This window comes from Falco rusticolus, chromosome 1 (genome assembly GCF_015220075.1).
Source record: "Falco rusticolus isolate bFalRus1 chromosome 1, bFalRus1.pri, whole genome shotgun sequence".
Lineage (NCBI taxonomy): Eukaryota > Metazoa > Chordata > Aves > Falconiformes > Falconidae > Falco > Falco rusticolus.
In genome coordinates this window covers 101,046,313-101,058,769 of record NC_051187.1, presented here as the reverse complement: position 1 = coordinate 101,058,769, position 12,457 = coordinate 101,046,313, and the positions used below count along the sequence as shown (strand labels likewise).

General features: G+C 40.7%; 1 protein-coding gene across 1 annotated transcript in view; it reads right to left on the bottom strand.

The window, feature by feature from the left end:
- Positions 1 to 12,457, bottom strand: part of ANTXR2 (ANTXR cell adhesion molecule 2) — a 120,144-nt gene that overhangs the window by 63,845 nt on the left and 43,842 nt on the right. The gene's annotated exons all lie outside the window — the stretch shown is intronic.

The following is a 12,457-nucleotide window of genomic DNA, read 5'->3' as shown; positions in this document are numbered from 1 at the left end:
TAAACTGAAGTTCAACTGTAAAAATAACATTGTTTTGTCTGTTCCATAAACATCTCTTTAGTCATATGCAGACATTATGGATAAAAATGTCGGATAATTATAAATGGTCAAGACTTTCTATAAATAGTACATAAACACTGCATACAAATAGTATGTGGTTTACATTTTACAAATTAACCCTAGAAGAAAACAACACATGGTGAATGTTAAACATCAGAAGACTCTTCAGCTTCTCTGGCTTGGATTCCCAAGATTCAGACAGTTTATATTATGCATAGATGTAATTAAATAAAAATATAGATATCCATGAACTAAAATGAGTAATCACTTCTACTGTTCTTATATGTCATGAATTTTTATTCTGGCACAAATGCTTTAGTCAATATGGAGTTCAAAGCTATTTTAACTAATTTGGCTAATTTCTTTTCCAGTTTTCCAGTTAGTAAAAATGAAGGAAGTTGCTTCTGCTAAACTCATTTTTAAATGATCTGTGTTATGAATAATTGATCTAAACAGAAAGAATAACTCTAAATTTACTTCTAATTATTACTGGAATAAGTGAATCAGAACAGATAGAAATAAAAAATTAATTCAATTCCCTTTCAATGCACTAAATAAAGCAAACTATAACAAAACTTTTGTTAGTGATGAACTTTTTAAATGTGATTTTTTTAAAAAATTTTCAAAGTTTTGCTTTGCCACTTTACTGAGAAATACTGTGGGAAATTTCAGCACTACGATTCTGCTCAAGTTTGACTAGAAAAGCAATCCTATGAACTGCAGTGCAAAAGGATATCATGCCATGCCTTTTCTTGATCAGAGATGGACTGAAGTACATGCTGTGTTGCTGAAACACAGCCCAAATCCTGACAAATGTCCCTGAAGAAGTTTGCATGTTTAAACTCTTAAACCTTTGGGGGATTTCTGCATTATAAATGCATCACATCAAGCATTTTTCTGTCTAAGTCACCTACAGCCCAGTTATATTAACATGACTCTTTCTGGTGTCCTGTGGCTGCATCCTTTTGCACCCTGGTCATACCACTGCATTAACTACGACTGCACAGGTGTAACTGAATCACAGAATCCTAGAATACCTTAAGTGGAAGGGAGTAACTGAATTCTGTCCATAAATACCAAAGAATCCATAGCGCACAGAAGTATTTTTGGATGGCAACTTCTCAGTGAAGCACAAATTCAAAAAGGAAAGGTTAATCTCTTAAATGTTTCATTTTTCCCCATTAGCCTCATCTTTTTAAAGCACAACTTGGAGAAACACACCACAGGCTCTGCACAAAGTTTTGAACTTGGGTTACACCCAAGAATGGGCATTCACTGCAGTCATGTTTCCTGAACAAGACCTATTCAGCCCTTCTACTTTTTCTGAACTTGTCTAAATAGTGGGGGGTGCCTTTCTGCTGATCGGTGCCATAATTTGGAGTGTATTGCTTGGTTCAAAGCCTGCTAGCGTGGCAAAAAGCCTTCTAATTGCTCTAAATCCAGATATAGTACACTGAATAATTTTGATTTTTAAATTAACCTATCATGATCTTCAAGAGCCTAGATTTCTGATCATATTTTAACTGTGTCTAAATACATTGTAGGTTTTCCTCAGCTCTTTTATCTTTGGTTTGAACCATATCTATAGTCTCTTGTTGGGCAAAACTCCCACTGAGATAAAACACAATTCTGCCTATGCACGAGTGAAGAATTGCTGGATTTGGCCAGTAACACTACGCCTGACTATGGCTGCTGCTAGCTACTAGGGTCAAATTTCCAAAATGCTTTCAGATGCTTGCTTTTTCCCCATTTAATTTATTTATTTATTTATTTAAAACAAACCTAAGTCCTTGATTTCCTATGGGATTTTTTCTGCTATCCCCTTACTAATTAAACCCCTTTGCTGTCTGGCAATATCATCCTTCCTCCTGACCCATGTGTGTTCTTGTCAGTCAGGAATATTTCCTAACGTCATTTCACAATGTTTTTTATACTCTGGCAGTTTGTTGATTTGCACGACGTATTACTACCAGTCCCAAGCCTACACGGTTGAAAAGGAAGATGCATTGGTGGCTGGCTACCACTGCCAGCATTAGCAAGCACTATCTGACACGTCATATGCTCAGGCTCACATGTTTTTCAGCTGAGCAACTGGGAAACAAAAACCATTTGAAATACAAAGGAGAGGTAAAGTACTGCTGAGGCACATTCTCACCATGCTAGCAGTACCTCTAACTGCTACTCATGTTTAATTTCACTCTCCTGTATAAGAAACCCAACACACAAAAACTGCTAAGTTCACTAGAATTATAAATTATTTCATACAGATCTTCATAAAAGTAGACTTCCACATACCCCTTAGAACTTCAGGAAATAAATTACTTCTTTGCAATAACACTTTCTATACTCACAGCGTCCAGGCTGTCCCCCACACCCTGACAGATTTGTCAGCAAGCATCTAGGTGTGCATCAGGGCTTATCCTGAAGGTGGACGTATTGAAGCTTGAAGCAAAAAACACCTTCTTTTCTTCTAGCTTCCTTGTGTCGTGCAGCAAACTGCATGTTCCTGCTGCAATACATATTCTTATCTTGAATTTTTATGGACAGTTCTCTCTTGCCTTTGTATGGAACACTTGGCATTTAGTCTTTTCTAGGAGCGTTCTGCAGCTACCACACTTAGCTATTTGCCACTGCGAGCTTGACACGTCTTGGCTGAAATATGCAAGGTTTGTCTAATTTAGCTATTAAGAAACTATGATATTTTTTAGATGATCTTTGCTACCAAACGGACTCAAAGACAATTGGACAGAACACTCCAGAAGAACATCTTAACCCATTCAAAAGAAAAGGATCGTTGCCCAGTTACCTTGTGAAACTTTAAACTTCCTTCAACTCACTAGGCTGTATGAAAACTTTTGCGTAATAGCTAAGATTTCTAAGTGGACTAGTGCCCATGTTTAGACCTTACTGTTTGCAGCACAGAGCTGGCCACTATTCATGTCCACTGACAAGCTCTACTCAAACAGGAATTCCCCAATGGACTAAAAAGTGGTAACGTTACCACTACTGTCTTCTGCCAGAAAAGACACCTTTAAATTCCAGCCCCAAAAGAAAATGTTTGCTCGGCTGATGTACTGTACAGGCCTGAGCACTGTATTCTGGCCTCATTCACTTATCTAAATATTTTACCTGGGATTTGGGAGAAAACCAGCTAGTAGGGATGTTTGTAATCTGTTCTCTCATGTGACCTGCCTGAGTCCCAGAGGGGTGGTATGCTGAGCAAGCCGGGTCACCAGGACACAACTCCAGCACTTTAAGCTCTTTTTCTTAGCTTCAGAACACAGCCGCAACCAGGTACCGAGTAAAGGACAAATAACCAATTCCTGTTAAAGAGTACGTAAGTTGATGGAAACAGGTCCTCAAAACCAGCACAAGAATCTCAGTCCAGGAAAAATGCCCAGGAGGAAACTTGTCATTAGCTGAACAAAAGCATACCACAAAGTCTGTGCAGTAACTAGAGGCAGTTACTACAGCGGGGAGCTTGCCTGTATTTTTGGGAGGTGCCACTGAGCAAGATCCTGTAGCCCTTTGGGTCTGAACTTTGCTGCCAGTGAGGTCTACCAATCTGACACTCATTCACGCAATGCCTCTGCACACTGTGCTAGCAGTACAGGAGGCCCCAGAAAAGGGCATCGACCACACGTGTGTCTAAACGAGAACCGGCCCCACCACTCACCAACTCCCACAGACTACGGGAAGAGTGGCTTTTCAAGTCCCTGGTGCCATGTGCCACCTCACTACTGTCACACTTCACATTGTCCTGACCTTTAGCTGTCAGATGGTCTGACAAATATGCCAAGCAACAGGCTCACTGAACACATCAGCTATCAGCGCACATACAATGCAGTAGGAACAACCAGTTTCCCTATCCACTTCCATCCTGATACACAGCTGCAGGGATGAGCCACTTGAGATTTTCATAGGAGTTGATCATACTCGCTCAGTTCTAGAAGCCACAGAGTGAACTCATACAGATAATTATCTCATCTTCAAAAGGATGAACCTGTCAACATACAAAATCACTTCTTTCCTGAAACTGTCATGTCCGTAGAGTGTAAGAAATGTGGGGTTTTATTTCTTTAGCATCCACCTGTTTGATGGGCTATGTGTACTTCTGATTCATATAAACACTACCCCTTCAGATCTGGAGTTCCAAAAACTAGGTGTCCTATTTCTCCTACTCACTCACTCACTCACGAACATCCAAGAGAAAGATGTACACATAAATCCACTAGTGTTTACTAGTAACTGTCCGCATGTGTGAGGCTTTTAGCTCAGTACTCAGCATAAACTGCAAATATTTTGAAAATAAAATGACGTTCTGCAGCAATTCTGGTTTGGGGGCACCTTAATTTCCCACTGGTGATTGTCAGTATTTTGCAAGTGTCAGGTTCCATCAGTAAAGCTCAAATCAGCTAAGAGCTGAACCAGCATATGTCACCAGATATGTCACCAGATAACATTTCTAAATCTTTGGGCCTCTGCTGATACTTTTTTTCTTTAGACTGGAAGAACACAATTTAAAGTGTTATGGACTGCAGTGATTTTTCGTGAGGGGCTCAGCTCAAGAGGGAAGACAGCAGCATGGATTTTGCTCAGCTGATTGTTTAAGACCATGACTTCAGTCTGCCCGGTGAGAGCATCGCCTCAACAATGTCTCCACAGGCACTAAATGCCTGGTTTTGTAAGTCTGTATGGCCAGATCTCCCAGCAATTATTTAGGTGATTTACACGATTACACCCATTACTGTTTTCCAAAGACTCCAGGAAAATTGCTTTTCCTTCTGCTGAAGTATGCTGAGAGAGCAAGACAAGAGAAGAGAAGGTGTCAGTGTGTCCCCGGGCACAGAAAGAAAGACTGTGCTGGCATCCAGGCTGCCTTGGAACCCTCACTTGTGCCCTGTCTCCAGTGAATCTGGTCACACCAACCAGCACAGCTGCGCACCTGAGGGCTGACTGTCCCTGAAATAAAACAGACCCTTTGACGCAACCCTATTTTTGCAAGGAAAAGTTAGATTGATGCTAGTTCCATAGCAGCACATAACAAAGCCAAGTGCTGAGTTCCTGAAAGCTGCAGGATATGTCAACCCTGAATAAAAACCACCAAGAATCAGGAAGTGTCAGTGTTGATGTTGCTGTAGCAACCCAGGAAGACATCCTCCATCACCCAGCTAATACCCCACCTCTGCTGTGTGACACATTCTGACTGGGTCTTGGTGTGCATCTGACCCCTGTGCACACAGGAAGGGGGTGCGGACCCCCAGGGTAACAATCAGAGGTTCTAGTAACTGAGGCCCGCTCTCAGCATGCACAAATACCCAGGCCTTTGTGCACTTATACCCCAAAACACAAGGAGCTGACCAGCTTCCCTATGCCTAGTTTGATAAACATGGCTGCAGAAACAAGGGAAGGCGAGTGCAGCCCTCTGCACTGGTCTCAGAAATGCAGCAGTGCCCAAACTCTGCATCTTTTTAAGGCTTTTAGCCAGGATGCTCATTTCCTATCTTCTGATCACTTCTAACACAGGCCTTGAGTCAAGTGGAATCAAAGAGAGGGCAAAGTTGAGCTAATAAGCATGTGTAATTAACATGCTGTGCAGATACTCACAAACTACTGCTTTTTATGTACCACAGGTCTAATGTGCAATTTTCCAGTGGTCCATACTTTCAAAGCTATTTCATTGTAACAGGAAAAAAACCGCGGGTTTTATTTACAGTTCATAGCCCCTGCTCAATGTGGAAGGGATTTCCCTCTCTTTTTGTCTGTGAACTATCATTTTTTGGTTGGGAATCAATCCTGGAAATTTTAGTCTGTGAACAGCTTTTTAAAAATGTCCTTATTTACGACCAAAGTTAACTAGAAAACTCTTGCAACTTTCAACTGTGTCAGTCATGGCCCAGTGGTCACTAAAATAAATAATTTACCAAAAAGTGTAACTTGAGATGACCCAACAATTGCAATTCTTTCTTTTATGTCCACTGCTGTTTTATTGTTACAGAAGAGAAGCATGGCCCACTGCCATATGTCACTACAGCTCTGGTCTAAAGAATTTCATACGCTGTGAAATACAGCTGACATTTCAATCCACAGTAACCTATTTGCAAAGTATTCATTTGCTCCTTACTTTACGAGTATCCAATAAAAGACTGCCATTTTATGACCCATTAAAAAAGATGAAAAAATTAAATAAAATTGTGAAAGACATTTGCTGGAAGTAATAAATAATTTACCTGCAATTTTCACGCACTGAAAATTAAACTGGCAACTGCTCAAAAAGTTACTAAAATTATGGTGACAAAGGTATTTTAGAATCAAGTGCCAGCATTAAAGTAGCTAAAATGCTGTACATAGTAGGAAGAAAAAGAACAGATCTATTTACGTAAAAGGGTGCTTTTTCCTAGAAAAAAAAACTACCTCTATGAACTAATATATAGCTGTATTACAGTTAATATTGATAGGCCAGTAAGTGTGCGTGTGTGTACGTAGTCCAAATATATCCATACATACATATGTATCTGTGTGTGTGTTTACATACACACACACACACAGATAGATAGATAGATAGATAGATAGATAGATAGATAGATAGATAGATAGATAGATAGATAGATAGATAGATAGATAGATAGATAGATAAAAATCACACACCAGAAAATCAGTATCAGTGTGGGAGAAGGTTCTGGTGGAACTACCAATTTAACTATAATTTTTTGCATGCCTATCACTTTACCCCCATGTAATTTCCATCCCCTACACAATATCCTGGCAGCAAAAAGGGGTGCCGCCACAACCATACTTTATTTTGATGGTCACCTGAAGGACGGGGAAACCGGAACACACTGTGACTGACAAAAGCATGTTCAAGTTTTTAACAAAGAAATACTCACCACTGTTCACAGCTGGAGCAAATACAAGGTGTCATTCAGTGCAAGTACTTTGTGTATAAGAGTTTGAAGGAAAAGCTCCGTTGCCAAAAAATACCGATCTCACCTCAGGAAGAAGACTGAAATTTTTAGTGCCAGGTGAGCCAGTCTTTGTCATGTCACCCCTCATTTTCTGCCCAAAGGTTGAAAAGCAAGCATAGTGACATACACAGGGAGACAACTAAGTCAGACAGGGTATGTGAGACAGCCATAGGACCCTGCGCAACAGATGATGGTGTCTCAGTGGGGTCAGCTCCAATCTCACTGTGCAGACACAGGGTCTCATTTGACCAACTTGAGCTTGAAATCGTTGGCCATTATTCACCGGGGATACAACTGGTATTTACCCACACGTTCTCACCAACCAAAGCACAGAGTATCCTTTTTCGGGTTCTCAGTTAACACTCCAGGACCACAGATCTGACTCTCTGTGTCTACGGACAGATCCCTGCAGCCATGGAGGAAGGTCCAGTTTTGTTGCTCTTCCCAGATCAAAAGCCCCAGCTGCACAAGGACACAGCCGGCTCCCTTGGAACAGGGTTACAAACCTTGCCTGCCAAACATTCAGTGCAGTTTCACTATGCCAAGGGTCATCTATGCCTGGGGAGCATAGGAAACCATTTACTCGAGTCAATGTAAATTGTAGTGGGGACAGTTAATCTGCAGTTATGATGAATGGTCAGAGTTGTTTTCCTCCTACCAACTACACAGGCATAAAAGGAATATCTAATTATTTTCCCAAGGATAGCAAGACTTGCACACTGTGCAAATCATTAAGATGTTTTGCAGTTCTGGTAAAGAATCGACACAAACTCTTACCCCACCCCTCCCTGCCACCATTCTTGCTGTATCTTAGCATGGACATAAATTCAAGTTATAGTTCTCTTACCCTCTTGTTACCCCAGAAGAACCTAGCTCTCTCAGCAGAGTGTTCGACATACTGTCTGCTTGGGTTTGGCTTTCCACCGGAAATGGACAGAAGTACCAAGTCCTAAGAATTTCACTGCTGGGAAGTGCTAGTGAATTTGAAAGAACTGGAAGCCAGCAATGAATTAGCTCTACTCTCATGGAATCATGGGAACCTGCAGTAACAGGGTATGAAATGTCATTATTATGTTAAATTAGTCTATTAATTCAGCTCAGGATACTATGTCCACTGCATAATATTAAGCACTTAGTTCTGCTCACGCACTCTTTCTTAATGCTCTGGGAACACTGTGTGCCCTATTGAGGAACGTGAAGGACTGCATTAGAAATTACTACTGATCTTAACATCAGATCCATATGTCTTAGGAGCCAGTTAGCCTATACAATTCATTGAGGATGTTTCCATCTGTGAATAGTTCCCATTATAATCTAATTGTGTCAAACTAAATGTATTTCTAAAATATTTTCAGAAGTTAATATTTATAACAGACATTAAGCCTAATCCAGCCATAATTCTGGTTTCTCCCTAGCTGTTGGGGAGGGGGGAGATTGTACCACGTAAGTAAGCAGTGATTGGTAACCACACTCTTTTTTATTGTTGTTGGAACAAAATGCTTGCGGGGGGTGGGGGTGGCGCCGGGAAGCTGAAGTGCTGGTGCTGAAAATAAATGCTAAGTCTCACTGACTTTGCAAAGAAAGGAATTAGTGCAGGTGGGAGAGGATCCAATTCATGACAACTGTCTTTAGCCAGTGCTACTGGGGAAGAAGAGCTATCTACACTGAAGAATAAAGTTAATATCAAACCAACGAGTGTGATGAGCAATGAGTACATATCTGATGAAGTATTCCAGCCACCTGAGCACAGGGGCTCTGGAATGAGAATAACAGGTGAAAACAACTCAATTTGGAGATGGCACCCTACCAATTTGTGAGCACAGGGAACTCACACGGCTGACATGGGCAGCAGGAAGTTAGAAGGGAGCAAGTATTCCCCCCCCCCCCTTTTTTTTTTTTTTTTTTTTTTTTGGTGTTGGCTATCATGTCCCCTGTGTTTGAAAGCTGCTCAGCTGATGTGTGCAGGGAAGACAGAAAGGCTTTAGGAAGGCTGACAAGCCAAACGAAGCCCAGGGTTTGTCCTGGTGGCTGGTACCTCCTTTGGCAACAGCAGACTGCCTGTCCTCCTTCATTGAGTGCTGTATAACTGGTTACTGAGAGGCAGCTAGTCACGTGGGTTTATTGTGCTTTTGTCTTTTTATAGTAATGACTGGCATTATCTGGAACTCGAAGTATCTTAGTCAATAAGCTACCTCTTCGCTGAGAAATCCTATTGAATCCTAATTCAAATTGCTCCCCTTTGCTCTGGACAGGGCGTTCCTCAAGCAGTATGTAGTTGCAATGTAGTTTATAGGCTGAGGATGTCTTTGAAAATGGGTCCTTAAACCCACACTTGAACATTTAAACAAGCTGCCTAACTCAAAGTGGCTAAGTACTCATCACATGACTCATGCCCCTTATATTAACGAGTAATGTCGTTCTGTGGCCAAATTAACCTCTTGCTTCAATTGTCACAAAGGTTGTGAAAAGGCTATTTAGTTAACAATACCACAAAAAGAAGGTAAATGTAACTACTTATCTAGAAAGAGAACAGAAAACGCTCAATATGCACCATGAAATACTAATCCTTTCTTAAACAACTCTGGAAGGTATACAAGCCTGCATGCAACCCCCCCTTCTTCAGCACTTCTTCCCTGCACTTGCAACATGATTCCCAAAATGTTACCTTTCTCAACCAAGGAGGAAAATAATAATAGTAACACTGATTCCACCCTAGCCATAGAAAACAATAGTAATTATCGCCTTTATGTGGTTTTCGGTTACTCATTTCCATGTCACAAGAAAACTCAATTAAGTTACAACTTTTCTCAGTACTCCTTCAGGCAGACAAATGAACATCCTACTCAAATTAATGAACCTGACAAAGTTATGGACTTGTCTGAATAAATAGGTCACCTCACATGTTTATCTACAAGCTCAGGAAATCACATCATTTGCATATTTGAGTATTTGCACGTAGCTTATGTGGGAGATATAACTGACTTGTGAAAAGCATCATTTGAATATATGTTTAGACTTATTTTGTGATAAGACCTTTGGAATTTCTTAGCTTATCTACTTTGTAGGCTTTTTCCATCTGGTAAAAGGAATGCAGAAAGACAAAGGCTAATTTTAACTTACAATTGTTACTGAGTTACTAAACAATACAGTATTGAAAGATTGCAATGTAGGATGAGCATGGCAGAGATTTTCAGCTCTTAAATATGCCCGCTGTAGGCAGTGCCACTGTTAGATGGAAACGGTGTGTGAGAGGTATTACAGTGGCTGCGGTGGTCTGTTACAACAACACTGAGCTAGTAAGATGTGAAAACTGGTGCTGGGTTAGGTCTGAATATTAGCTTATTGCCTGCCTGGGTGTTTTTTTTAATGATTGCAGCCTTGGAAGAAAGTACAACTGTGTAATCTTAACAATCAGTTAGCAACACTTTTTGTGTGGGAATATAAATCTGCTTATCATTCATGCCCAGCCCCCCTCCTTGCACACATTTCCAAAGGCATTCATATGCCTCCTTTGAGAGAATTAATGACACTGTATCAGCTCTCTTTCTATTTAGATATTTATTTCATATTTGCTTGAAGAATCAGGCCAATGTTTTTGAAAGCACATTTAACTATACCATATGCCTACTTAAATCATCCCTATCAAACAAGTTGTAGGATGATGCTCTGGTTCATTCTGTTCTGTTTTCCCTTCCTTCACAATGTGTTTATGTGTATTTATCCAATTTGTTCTGTTCCTCTTGCCAAATTGCAGGTTTGAGATCTCAACTATGCAGGGGCAGCTGTGCTATTGTTGATGCCTTACAAAACAAAGGTCACAGACTGAGCCTGTATCACTAGAACTAATGACAGCTGCATGTTAACCATTATAGCATAGACACAAAATCATCAGGGTTCACAGACCCTCAGAAGTAGGAATAAATCTTACCTTGCCCTTTGGTAAGCAAGAACTCAAGTCTCATTTTTACCCAGTAATTTCTGTGCAAATTAGCCTCTTGCAAAATATCCTGCTATTTATTTAATTTATTGACATAATTCCTCCCTCAGCTGGGGGGGGGTGGGGGTGGTGTGTGGACACAACCAACTTTAAACAGCCCCATCACAAAAAGCCAAAATGTGAAAAACAAAATGACAGCTGAGTTGGAAGTGATGGTCTCTTCTGCATATAACTGATCTTGGTTTTTCTCACTTTTGAAATTTGTAAGAATTACCAGCTGTTCCAGCCTAGGAAGCTAACTGACCACATAAAAAAGTCCACTACCACAAGATGACATTTCCTCCAAAATAAAGTTGTCTCCAAACCTAACCCAGCAGCTCCACGTAATGAAAAAACAGGGCGGGACTATTTCAAATGCCCTTTGTTTGGTAGGAAAGATCAATGTGCAAGGCTTGTGAATTCAAAACTATTTGCCCCTTGGGTGGCCTGACACATTATTCCTTCTGCTGCCTTTCAGACCAGCAGCCAAGAGTCCAAAGTTATCTAAAGGGCTGTTTCTTACAGCTACATGTAGCTTTTGAAATACCAAAGAAGAGGGAATGTTAGAGCTGGAGCAGACAAACGAGATGGGGCACATGTCCATAGACACAGCTCTGAGATTATACAGCTGGCTTTGAGGCTGTCTGTCTAAGGCCACTTCACTAGCGTGCTGTTAATTATTTAAAAGAGAGCACTGGGGAAACTACCATCACATCTGTCACCCACACGTAGGCAGAACCCTCACTCATTGCATGACCAGATGTGTTTATTCGAAACATGTACTAACTAGCTACTTAATGGGTTAGAATTATTAGCCAGAAGGTAATTACGCAAACATATTAAACATCAGTCACCTTACAAAGCACCACTACTTTTAACACTGCTTTTACTTCTTCAGAGCCATTATCAACCACAGAAAAAAGCAGGGAAAAAGTAAAGATCCCATAAAGGAGTTGCAGTAATAAATACATTTATGAAATCTGATCACCTTGTACTAATGAAAACTGCAATGCTCCAGGTAATTGCCTTAAACAACGTGCCTCTTAAGACTGTAAGTATGCTAGCACATGGGAGGAAGCGGTGAGGCTTGTTTAAGGACCTACAGGTGTTGGAGGAGGAAAGGGAACAAACAGTAGAAAAAGTTTTTTTTGAAAAAGGATGGCTTCACTGCTTCTGCATGTATTGTACACATCCCTGAAGATGCAAGGCTTCCATGGCATTCTGCCTGCATAATGAACTAGAGAACACTGCTGGCCAATGTAACATGGTCTTGTTCCCCAAGAGGTGAAATACGAAAGTAAATTTTAAGTTTCTGGCTCCGTTTATGTCACAAGAAGCAGTGGATGGCATAAAGGCATAATATGTTCTATCTTTGGGCTAGCTGGGGCAGGGGGGGAATAGTTAGCATCCTTTGTTAGAAGCCTGCCATGACAACCATTTTGTAGAACACCTTTCA